This window comes from Podarcis muralis, chromosome 16, assembly GCF_964188315.1.
Source record: "Podarcis muralis chromosome 16, rPodMur119.hap1.1, whole genome shotgun sequence".
Taxonomy (NCBI): Eukaryota; Metazoa; Chordata; class Lepidosauria; order Squamata; family Lacertidae; genus Podarcis; species Podarcis muralis.
The window spans coordinates 39,099,742-39,110,186 of record NC_135670.1 but is presented as its reverse complement, the minus strand read 5'-3'; the positions used below and the strand labels follow the sequence as shown (position 1 = coordinate 39,110,186).

Below are 10,445 nucleotides of genomic sequence, written 5' to 3'. Positions count from 1 at the left end.
AGACGGGTTCAAATCCTCAATGGACGGCCTTGGGAAATCATCTGTGCCTCATCTCTCCCATCAGCAAAATGGGAATAAAGAATTTATAGGGGTGAGAGTTGTAAAATGCCATGTGTGCTTGAATGACCTGATCAGGGGAGCTGCTGGCTCTCGCTGGGAGGGAGAGGAGGGGCCACACACAGGATAGACACACCCTGGGTACTCCCATCTTTTGGACTGGCCTGACAAACTGGGATTGGCGAGTTCTGAATTGACTCACGCTGGCCCAAACTACTTTTTCTTATTTTGCAGGTGAATAAAAGGAAAACCACCGAGTCGCAGAGCCCTGCCACGATTCTGTGTCAGAAAATTGGTTTTGCATTTCATGTCTACTTGACCGTATACGGTATATTGGGGCAGGGTAGCCTTATGGTTGACTGTGCATGTTATATAGGAACTTCTATAGCATACTACACTGTAAAGGCCATACTGAGTAGCAGAGTGCCTTCCCTGCAAAGCAGCAGGTTCCAGGTTCAGTCCTCTCTGGCACCTCCAGGTGGGGTTGGGAGACTTGCTGGCGATTTAACTTGCTGACGATGAGCGTAGATTATACTGCATTTGAGCCAAATGGTACAGGGGTCTGAAAGCAGCCTCCCATGTTGCTACTTCCTTTTGATTGTCTTAGCCTAATGCATCCTTCAGATCGTCTCACTCCAGCCATGTTAGCATAGCCAGACTGAGTCCCAGCCCCTTTTGGGGTGCTTATGGTTTTGGGAGAGTTGTTGTTGTTGTTTTAGCGCTGCCAATGCAGCTTTATGATTAACATCCTTTTTTGTTGACATAGTGCTGTGGGTGTTGGCAGGTAACCCATTATTTTCAAAGCTAAGAGTGCACCTGTGTTCCAAAGTCCGTTGGAGGCAGACTGGTTTCCAAATTGCAAGCTTTACCAGACGGCTGATATAAAGCAGTCCTGGACGATGTGTTGTTTTTATTCCTGCATTATTGAAAACTCTTGGATGGCAAAGTCCTCCAGATGCGACCTGGGAGCTGGAGAAGAGCCTAGGAGCAGCTTTTAGCACATGCAAAGGTAATGCAAACCTGTCTTGAGCAATTGTTTCAGCGGAAATGTAGCTCTGGGGTGCCCGCTTTTAAGTAGGCCACCCCCCTCTTCGTTAGAGTCGGTGTGTCTGGGTAGGAGGAACGTTTAACATCTTGGCATAGCCTTGGAAGCAAAGCAGCCCAGTGGAAGGAAACCATCAGGAGTTGTGTAGGCTCTCCCAACCTGTAGGTTGCATACACAGCAAATTGCCTATTTTCAAGGCAGTAGCAGTATTGGACTACAATTGTAAGCCTACTTACTAGAAATGAACCCTGATGAACTCTGCAAGATTTACTGTTAAGAAAGCATGCATACGATTGTATGCTAGCAAGGGAGATGTGAAGCAATGCAAGAATCACAAATAAAGCATCCCTGACAGATCAATCAATCAATCTCACCATCTCTATACATGGCGATTTACAAATAACAGGTTTGACAGGTCCCTGCCCCATTAAAAATGAAAGAGAATAGACATGGGGTGAAACATATGGAAAGAATATGCAATTATTTCAAATGTACTTTGGCTTCATTACAATGGATATTGACACCAGCAATTAGTTTTAAAGGCTATTTTTCTCTTAATATTTCTAATATTTTAACTTCGTTTGTTATTGGTTAATTATGATGGCTTCATTATCTGCAAACAGAAATACTGAATGCTGGATACAAATTTGTAAATAAATAGTGACCCACCAGTGTTGGTTAAGCATTGAAACAGAAAAGGAGAGTTTTCCTTTCAACTCCTTCCTTTTTTGTGTGATATCTGATCAGTCCTTTTTACACATTTAATCCCTGCCTCCCCCCCCCCCCCCCCCCGCAAGGTACCAGTGGTTTAAGAATGTCTGTGGACCTTTGAAGGAAATGCAGCTGAAACTCCAAGTGCTAAAACTGCGCCTGCTTGGAAGCTGTTGAACAAAACAAAAGGCTCCCTGTCACACATAAAAACCCAGCCAGTCCAGCACAGCAGCTGCTGTCCCAGTGCTGCATATCTTTGGATATTTGTGATGGCAGGTGAGAACAAACAAAGCCTCCTTCTCCCCAAAAAGTGCTTTGGGTGTGTTTAGGCAGCAGGCACATGGTTCATGGAGAAGCGACAACATTGCTCTGCCTGGCATGTTGCCCTTACTAAGCCTCTGAGCAAGCTGGTGTCCTGTTTTTTTTTGACTGCCAGTTTGAAAATGGAGTTTACCTTCAACAGTGATTTAAAAACAACAACAACAATTTAGTGTGATGTATGGAACGTGATATGCAACACCCATTTTCTCCCCTGTCCAGCTTGTATCCATGATAGACACGCCTCTTGCCTTGCCATTTACTTATTATTTGCTTATTGCCAAGAGCAAACCCCAGCACTCAATTGTTTTAACAGTGGGTGTGGTGTAGATCTACCTGAGAACTGCAGCCGCATAGTATGAAAGAGACGGAGGGGGAGAAATTGGAGAGAATTGGTCAGCTTGTCCATTGCCTTTTCTTTTGGTGTTGTTGCCTCAGGAAATTTAATGTAGGTTTTATGCATTCTGGTCTGCAGGATTTCAGGCGGGTCATTCCCGGCCCTGCCGGGTGTTGGCAGGAATTGAACCTGGCCTGGGACCTTCTGCATGCAAAGGAGATGCTGTAAGGCTGAGCTACGGCCCTCTGTCTTTCTGCTAAAGCTTTCCCAAAAAATATTTACAGTACAATAATCCTGGTTTCCAAGCTCATTCTTCTTGGATGAGCCGGCCTTTGGAGTTGCTCCTGGAAGAAGCATGCAGGCTCTTGTATTTTCATAAAAACAACTGCTTTGTAGACCTTTTTTGAGAGGAGGTTCTGTGTTAGTCTTTTGCATCAGGAACAACAGAGAGCTTTGTGGCACTTTAACCAATTTATTATGGTACGAGTTTTTGTGGGCTGCAGATTAAAACGGGCATATTTTACGATTGTCCTCTGCATGTATGTATGTTCCTATTACTTGTATCAAAATAATAAGTGAACAGGCAGGCGGCAGGGAAGGACCCTGAACTAATATTCTTATATGCACATTTATTATTAACAATATCATTAATTCTCAACTTAATTTCTCCCTTGCTTTTTTAAACTTTAAACAAAAAAATGATGCGCAACACTGCCATATTTTAATAATCTCTGGTTTAATAATCTTTGGTGTATTCTCTGAGCTGGAAGTTTTCTGTCCACCTCCCCACCTCAGTGCCCTACCTCACAGGGTTATTTCTAGGGAGCTAGTATTGTGAAATGCACATTTATTATATCTAGTTGTTGTTTGCATCCAGAGACAATGGAAGGATGCGCCATGGGGGCTGAAATGAAACTGCTGGAGGGATGCCGCGCTTGCTGTGGCTGTAGAGACCCACACGCGCGCGAGAGAGACATGTTGTGTTGCAGCCGGGGCAGGCGGGGGCGTCGGGTTTGGCTGGTGCAGACGATGCCCTCCCATGGCGTTTCTCCTCTCTGCGCTCCTCCTGGCTGTGGTGATCACAATGCCATCCCCATCACAGTCTCTGGCTTGCTTTTGCAGTCGTGGGTGGAGGATCGCCAGGCAGCGAGCTCCCTGTTCTCTGATCTGTATCTGCTGCGCGGGGGCTGCTGCCTCTCCGGCTCCCCCCGCCCCCCCCCCCGCCCTGCGGCTGGAGAGCAGAAGGAGAAGCGCAAAGGGGGGGGGGAGGCAGGCATGGAGATAGAGATGGAGAGGGAGGGAGGGAGAGAGCCCTTTGCAGGAGGGAGGCGCCCCATCCCGGCCGCCCTCCCTCCCTCCACATCTGGGCCACTCACGGCCTCCCTGGGCGGCGCGCCTCCTCCAATGGGCGGCGCTGCTGCCAGGCCGCTCTCACTTTCGGCACAGGAAAAGCTCCCGGCGCAGCCAATGGGCGCGCAGTTGCTGCTGGCATCTGGGGCGCCGCGCGGGCGGGCGGGCGGGCAGGAGGGCGCGCAGCTCCCGGGATCGCGGCTGCAGCAGGAGCAGCAGAAGGGCGGGAGGAGCCGCCGCCGCCGCCAGGTAAGGGACCGGGGCCGGGCGCGCCGCTGCGCTGCCGCCTCCTCTCCAAGGGCGACGCGTTTCCCGCCTGCCTTCTCGGCGGCTCTCCCCCCCCCCCCCCCGAAAAAGGAGCCTGGCTCCCGCGGTTCTGGGGATGCTCCGAGGGCGGCGGCGAAGGGAGGCAGGATCGGGTCTCCAAAGGGAGCCCGGCGGCGAAGGGATTTCAGTTTGACGAGGGCCCGTTTAGCCCCCGCCAGCTGCGCATCCCTCCCGCCGCGGAAAGGCAGCGGGCGCCTCTGGATGGAGCTGCCTGGGCCGCCTCCGGGCATCTGGTCTCGGGAGGGGATGAGATTCCGCCCCAGAAACCCGGGACACCCCAGGCAGCCCCTTCGCCCTCCCCTGGGGTGGGGGGAGGCGGAAGCCCATCATGTTTTGGTTTTTCCCTTATTTTCTGTGCACCGCAAGTTTTGGCCAGGGGGCTGCCTTCCGCCCACGGTCCCTCCCCAAGACTGGGAGATCCAGGGCTCGAGTGGAAATGTCGAAGTGAGGATTCCGCGTTGGATTAAGCGGGTGGAGAGGAGGTCAAGTTGCGTGGAGGGAGCGAGGCTGGTTTCCCCCGAATTATGAGTTTGAGGTTTCCAGGTTGTGCTGGGATTTTGACAGCGGAGGGGGGGAAATTGCAGTCTGGTGTGCTGGATTTCTCACCGACCTGCTTAGCTGTGCAAGAGGATGGAAATCCAGGAGAAGAGAGCCGTTAGGACCTCCTTGCATCTGGTCCTTCCTTCTTCCTCTTTGCTGTAGGAACGCAAAGCACAGACCAAGGCGGTGCTTGTGGTTGGAACTGATGTCTCAATGAGTGCTAGTTTAAAAAACCGTCGGGTTTTAGCTGAGACACAGGCAGCTTTAAAGTTTTATTTCTCACCATGCGATGAAATACCTCATGGGCTGATTTTCCTAGATCAAGTGTGCAGGCCTGATTCTGCCCCCGCTCCCAGCGCACACCCATCACTTGGCAACCCAAGTGGAGTTACTCCGTGAAGGCAGCGCAGAGGGTGTGTTCACATCTGACCCTGAAGTTCACTGCTTTTGTGTGGTTGTGCAGTTGCTGTGGATGCGGGCTGGAGTGTAAAATAGGCTTTTTAAAAAGCTGAATGCCTTTTCTCTTGCTGAAACTGATCTTGAATTCACATGGAAAATGTAACTGCCGGTTTTAAATATTGTCCCAGTGTGTTTTGGAGGAGGAAGGGGTATCCCTTTCCATCTGCTTCACTTAGCTCTGGGTGACAGTGGTTTGGCAAGGCCTGGCAGAGGAGGATTTCTTAGCCCTGATGTTCATGACACACTTTCAATGTGGAAATGAGAGAACCAATTCCCACTCACCCTCAACTGAAACTTATTGTGGCTGCTCCTTCACAGAAATCTTCCCAGTGTGACAGTTATGTGGTGAAGCCACATCAGGTTTTGGAGAGCATGTGGCAGAAGCCACAATGGCTGGTTAACATTCCCCCTGGCTGTTTGCTCTGCCCTGCCACTTTGGGGAGATTTGGATGCAGGCAGAAATGAGTGATCCTGCATTTGAGCTTTGAGGGAGTCCTATCCTGTGAGAGGAGGATTGCACCACCTTTCTGAAACAATAAGAGCTGCAAAAGGTTTTAATTAATGTGATGGACCTTCTTTCTTTTTCTCATCTTTTTGTGGTTTCTCACTGAATAAATAGAGTGCCACTGCAACAATGAGGCCTACAAACTTGATTCCTTGGAATGTCTGTTGTCTTTAGGGGGAATTCTAAGCAAAGCTACATCACCACCTGAAGACTTTCCTGCATGACCTGTTCAGGCTCTATTAGCATTGGAACAAGAGTGATGGCACAAGGCCATGGAGTCAACATTGCTAAGATGCTAGTCTACTGCAGCTTTCCCAACAAAGATATGTGAAAGTGGGCTGCTTTGCATTGCTTGGGATATGTTTTGATATTCTGTGCCAGTTTTTGCCAGCCTGGTGCCCACCAGGCTGATAGGAGCTGCATTGCAAAACATCTGGAGGGCACCAGACTGGCAAAGGCTGTTCTGTGCCTTGCCTTGATGCATAAGATCAGAATCATTTAATTAATTAAGTTAATTATGAGTTTTGAGAGTAAGCTCTCCCCTTATTAACAGTCTTACTTCTGCTGTAAGTCAGCTTGATGAGGACTCTGAATTTTACTATTCTGAGAAAGGGGGGCAATAATGTTTCCTCTCTCCCTCCACACTTTTATAAACCTTTACCATTAATCTTATTCTCTCTCTTCCCCATGCACCTACCAATGAGTTTTAGACGTCTTTTATGAGTGAAGACTCGCTTTTGTTTATCTTATGGTGGCCTTGAAAAGTTTTTTTTTGTATACCAACCTGCAAGAAAAATGTATTTATTATACATTATGTTTCAATAGATAGATCCAGCTATCTTGATTCTAAAGGATTTAACTGCTGTGCGTTGAACAAAATGGCTGGTTTTGAATCCTTCAGAACAAAACTGGAATCCAGTGACTATAACGCCCTTGTGTGTTTGGAGCAAGTGAAGTGTGATAAACTGAAGAGAAAACAAAGGCTCAATTTGTCCCCTTTTAAAATCATAATAATGATAATAATAAATTCCTTCAAGTAGAACTTTTTGTGCTTTCCATCTCTCTGGTTCTTTCTGCTTCTCTCCCCTTGTTTCTCTTCTGTTTTATCTCTCAGTTTTACTTCTTTGCGAGCTACAAAGCTTTATCTCTGCAGATTCTCCACATTCCCATGAGCTGACTTGTAGTCTGACCGTTCCTGAAAATCCACGTGGCTCGTGGGATATTAGTCAAGGCACCGTTGTTGGTATGTGTGGGCTGGTGCTTTCCCCCACCATATTCTTTTATTTTTTTTATGATTCTTTTGGTTTAATTGTTGCAAGATCATCTTCACACAAGGGGCTCTCAGAGTCAGCCAATTCAAGCGGCAAGTCCTGAGATTCAAGTTCCATATGTGTGCATGTGGGTAGGAATTGTATGGTTGAATGTTCTCCATGGAAACAAACACACACACACACACACACACACACTGTCCTTAATGCACATAGAAAACAAACATTGCAAGCAGAAGGGTTCAGCCCAGCCTGTATGAAGGTGCTAAAGCTCAGTGGTAGGACATCTGCTTTGCGTGCAGAACGTCCCAGTTTCAATCTCCAGGAAGAGCTGCTCACCGTCAGTGTAGACAATACCAAGCCAGATGGAGAAATGATTTAGTGCAGTAAAAGTCAGCTCTCTATGTTCCAGTTTAATTCAGCCCTTTCATTCGGAACAATGAAGACTATAATCTTCTTTTTTTAAGGGAATGGTCAGCAGTTCAGTGGTAGAGCATATGCTTTGCTTGTAGAAGATCTCTGATTCAGTCCCCCGCATCTCCAGGTGGGGCTGGGAGGAAAACCTCTTTGAAACCCTGGAGAGTCACCAATCTACTCACAGAGTTAAAAACTGGCAGTGATCTACCCCTTTTGGGGTTCAGGTCAAAGTTATTGAGCTTTTTAGGAAGGGTATGGATTAGGAAGGAGGAAGCCCCATTTTTTGGGGTGCAGGGCAAAAGTGTTGAGCTTTTTTTTTTTTTTTTTTTTAGGGAAGCCAAAGTTTTTGAGCTTCTTTGGGGGGAGCCAGTGATCTGCCACAGACGTCCAGTGATCTGCCTGTTGGACGTGCCTGAGCTAGATGGACAAGCTTGGTATAATTTGGCTTCCAGTGCCAATCTTATTTGTCGGGGGATTTGGGTAGGTGTGTTTTTAATGGCACATTAATGTGGCACACTTCGCTGTGAATGGAGGTTCTGTTCAGCTATCATACCAAAAAGACGTTGGTATCCTTCTCCTCCTCAACCCACATATTCGTTTGATCCAGGAGTAGCCAAAGCCAAAGCTGCACTCTTCATATGTTGCTGGGCTGCAGCTCCCATCAGCCCCAGCCAGCCCTGTCAAAGGTCAGGCATCATGGGAGCTGGAGTCCAACAACATACGGAGGGACACATCTTCCCCAACCCTCGTCTTAGGATCTTGGGGCAGCACATTGCTTAGACTAATTCTGCATTGTGCAATCGATTCCTTTCCTCTACCTTGGTGCTTATCTTCATTAGAGAACCCTGATTTCAAGGATTTTGGGAGAGGGAGAGAAGCTTCTTCCTATCTGCTCTGAGTACTGGTTTTGGGGTGAAAGGAGGGGCACTAGAGAGGTTGGGGTGACATTGTGGGGGAAGAGGATGCTTGGTAGGGTAGATCTTTGCTCTGATCGGACTGACTTCCTTTTTTAATTGCATGCATTTACTTCCTCCCTTTACACCTACGAAGGAAGAATGGTAAATCAAATTGTGTGAATATTTGGAATTAGCAAAAATGACAGAAGTAATTAGAACTCAACAAAAACCAAAGGTTAAAAAAGGAGTGGGATGTTTTAAAGAGTATCTGGAAAACCATTTTTCAGAAGTGTAGGGGGACCTGTCCCCTAATAAACACCCAATCAATCTCCCCACTTGGAAATTGAAATCTTTGAAGTAGGATGCTCTTAAATCCTCATAGATTGGGCCAGCGTAAGTGGTGGGGTAAATCGTCAAGCACATGACAGCTATGTGGGCATCCTCTCTCTTCAGAGGGGATCCAGTGACAGCATCCTTCAATTACGGAAGAAAACATGGACTGGAACCTCAGAGCTGTAAAGGCTTGTCTCCATTCCACGTTTATCATCCTGTTTACGTAGTGAGAGCGAGGGGTCTGAATTTTGGCAGAAGTGGTCAGCACAAAAGTTGCATTTTAAAATATGAGATTTCAGGTGGTAAGAGGCTATCTTAAAATCTGAAAAGCTCAGAATGCTGAAAAAGAGGCCATACATGTCAATAACTTTTATTTCCTGATTCCAAGACGGAATTGCATTTTAGTTCAGGCTCAAGATCTCGTTGAAAGCAGAAAATTCTAAATTGGGCCGTACCCACCTTTTAAATTTTAGCCAATGCCTAGGGGCAAGGATATGCACCCCTGCCTTCACTGAGCAAAGACCAGCTTCCAGACAGAGAATGGAAGACTCTGTTGCCTTAGGGAACTGGGGTTTTTGTCTGGATTTGGCACTGTTTTCACATTCCACCTGTGTCTCTGCATAGCTGTCAAGCTCATTCCAACTGGCCTCTTTTGTGCATTTATTTATTCCTTTAATCTGGGGAATTTATTTTTAACACACGCCCCTTGCTACTGTTTGCATTGTTTCCCGAGGCCTGTGCTTTTTCAGTATTAGCCTGGCAGTTCAGCCCTGTGCTGCCTTTAAAAATAAATAAATAAAACTTCCATAGCTTTTGAGCAACTGCCTGGATATAATGGGTTTGTGGAGGTTAATGGGAACAGAAAGAGTTCTAACAGATGCTGCTTTAACATCATTAAAAACAGATAAAAGTTGCTGGTTCGTGTAGGATTAGGCCGTCCCAGTGAGTCAAGCAAGGTTTCCAAAAAGTGACGTTTTCCCTTGGGGTTTCTAGGTTGCGTGTGAGGAGCAGAAAACAGAGTAAAGAAAGGAAACTTAAAAGCTAAAGTTGGCTGAGTGTGGTGTCCCCTCCATGAAGCCATGTTGCTTGCTAGGAATTTCATACGCCAAGTTTGATTAGAAAATGTGAGGCCTTAGACTGGTCAAGCCTTGGTTTTCTTGTTGGTTGACATAAGGAGACAAAGACGTAAAAATATTCTACTTTAGACTTGGTCAAGGGACCAGGTGTGGACCTGCACATCAGCGTATGGCATCCGCCATATTTGTTTCCCACAATGCCCTGGAGTCATGCCTCCACAGGCCTCCACACCTGGAGCCATCCTTGACCAGTTGTTTCCCAACTTTGTAGCACCAGGAATTGTGGTTTCCTGTCTGCCACAGAAGAACTACTGTGTGTTGTAGGAGATTCCAGAATGTATGCCAGGGCGCTCACTGTTTAGGTGTAGGTGTGACCTGCCTGTCCTGATGGACATAAGAAGAGATCTCCTGTTCCAACCACTCTAGCCCCATATTTTGTTCTCACAGCAGCTAAACAGAAGTCTCTGTGAAGCCCATGCGCAAGGGCATAAGTGCAACATCACTCTCCCCACATACGATTCCCAACAACTGGCATACTGGCTCCGGCAGGGCAGGTAGAATCCAGCTAGCACTTTGTCTAAACCTCTTGTAGAGCCATCCAAGTTGGTGACCATGGCTCGATCTTGTGGCAAGGAGTTCCATAGCTTAACTATGCGCTGAGGAATTCCTGAATCTTCCCAATGTTCAGTTCCTTAGGATGATTGCAGAGTCCATCAATGGTGAGAGAAGAAGAAAAGCCTCTCTGTCTACTTTCACCATGTCATGCAACTTTTGTATACATCTCCCGTGTCTCCCCTTTGCATGCC

At 47.2% G+C, this 10,445-nt stretch overlaps 1 protein-coding gene across 7 annotated transcripts in view; it reads left to right on the top strand.

Moving 5' to 3' along the window:
- The first annotated feature begins 3,966 nt into the window (after window positions 1-3,966).
- CAMKK2 (calcium/calmodulin dependent protein kinase kinase 2) overlaps window positions 3,967-10,445 on the top strand; it is a 45,193-nt gene continuing 38,714 nt past the window's right edge. For 2 of the 7 annotated variants that reach the window (XM_077920072.1, XM_077920070.1), the window contains exon 1: window positions 6,785-6,892. The gene's annotated coding sequence lies outside the window, so the exon portion shown is untranslated. Of the gene's footprint in view, window positions 4,068-6,784; window positions 6,893-10,445 lie in introns of those variants that run through there. The other 5 variants (XM_077920075.1, XM_077920073.1, XM_077920076.1 and 2 more) reach the window with 3 other exon arrangements.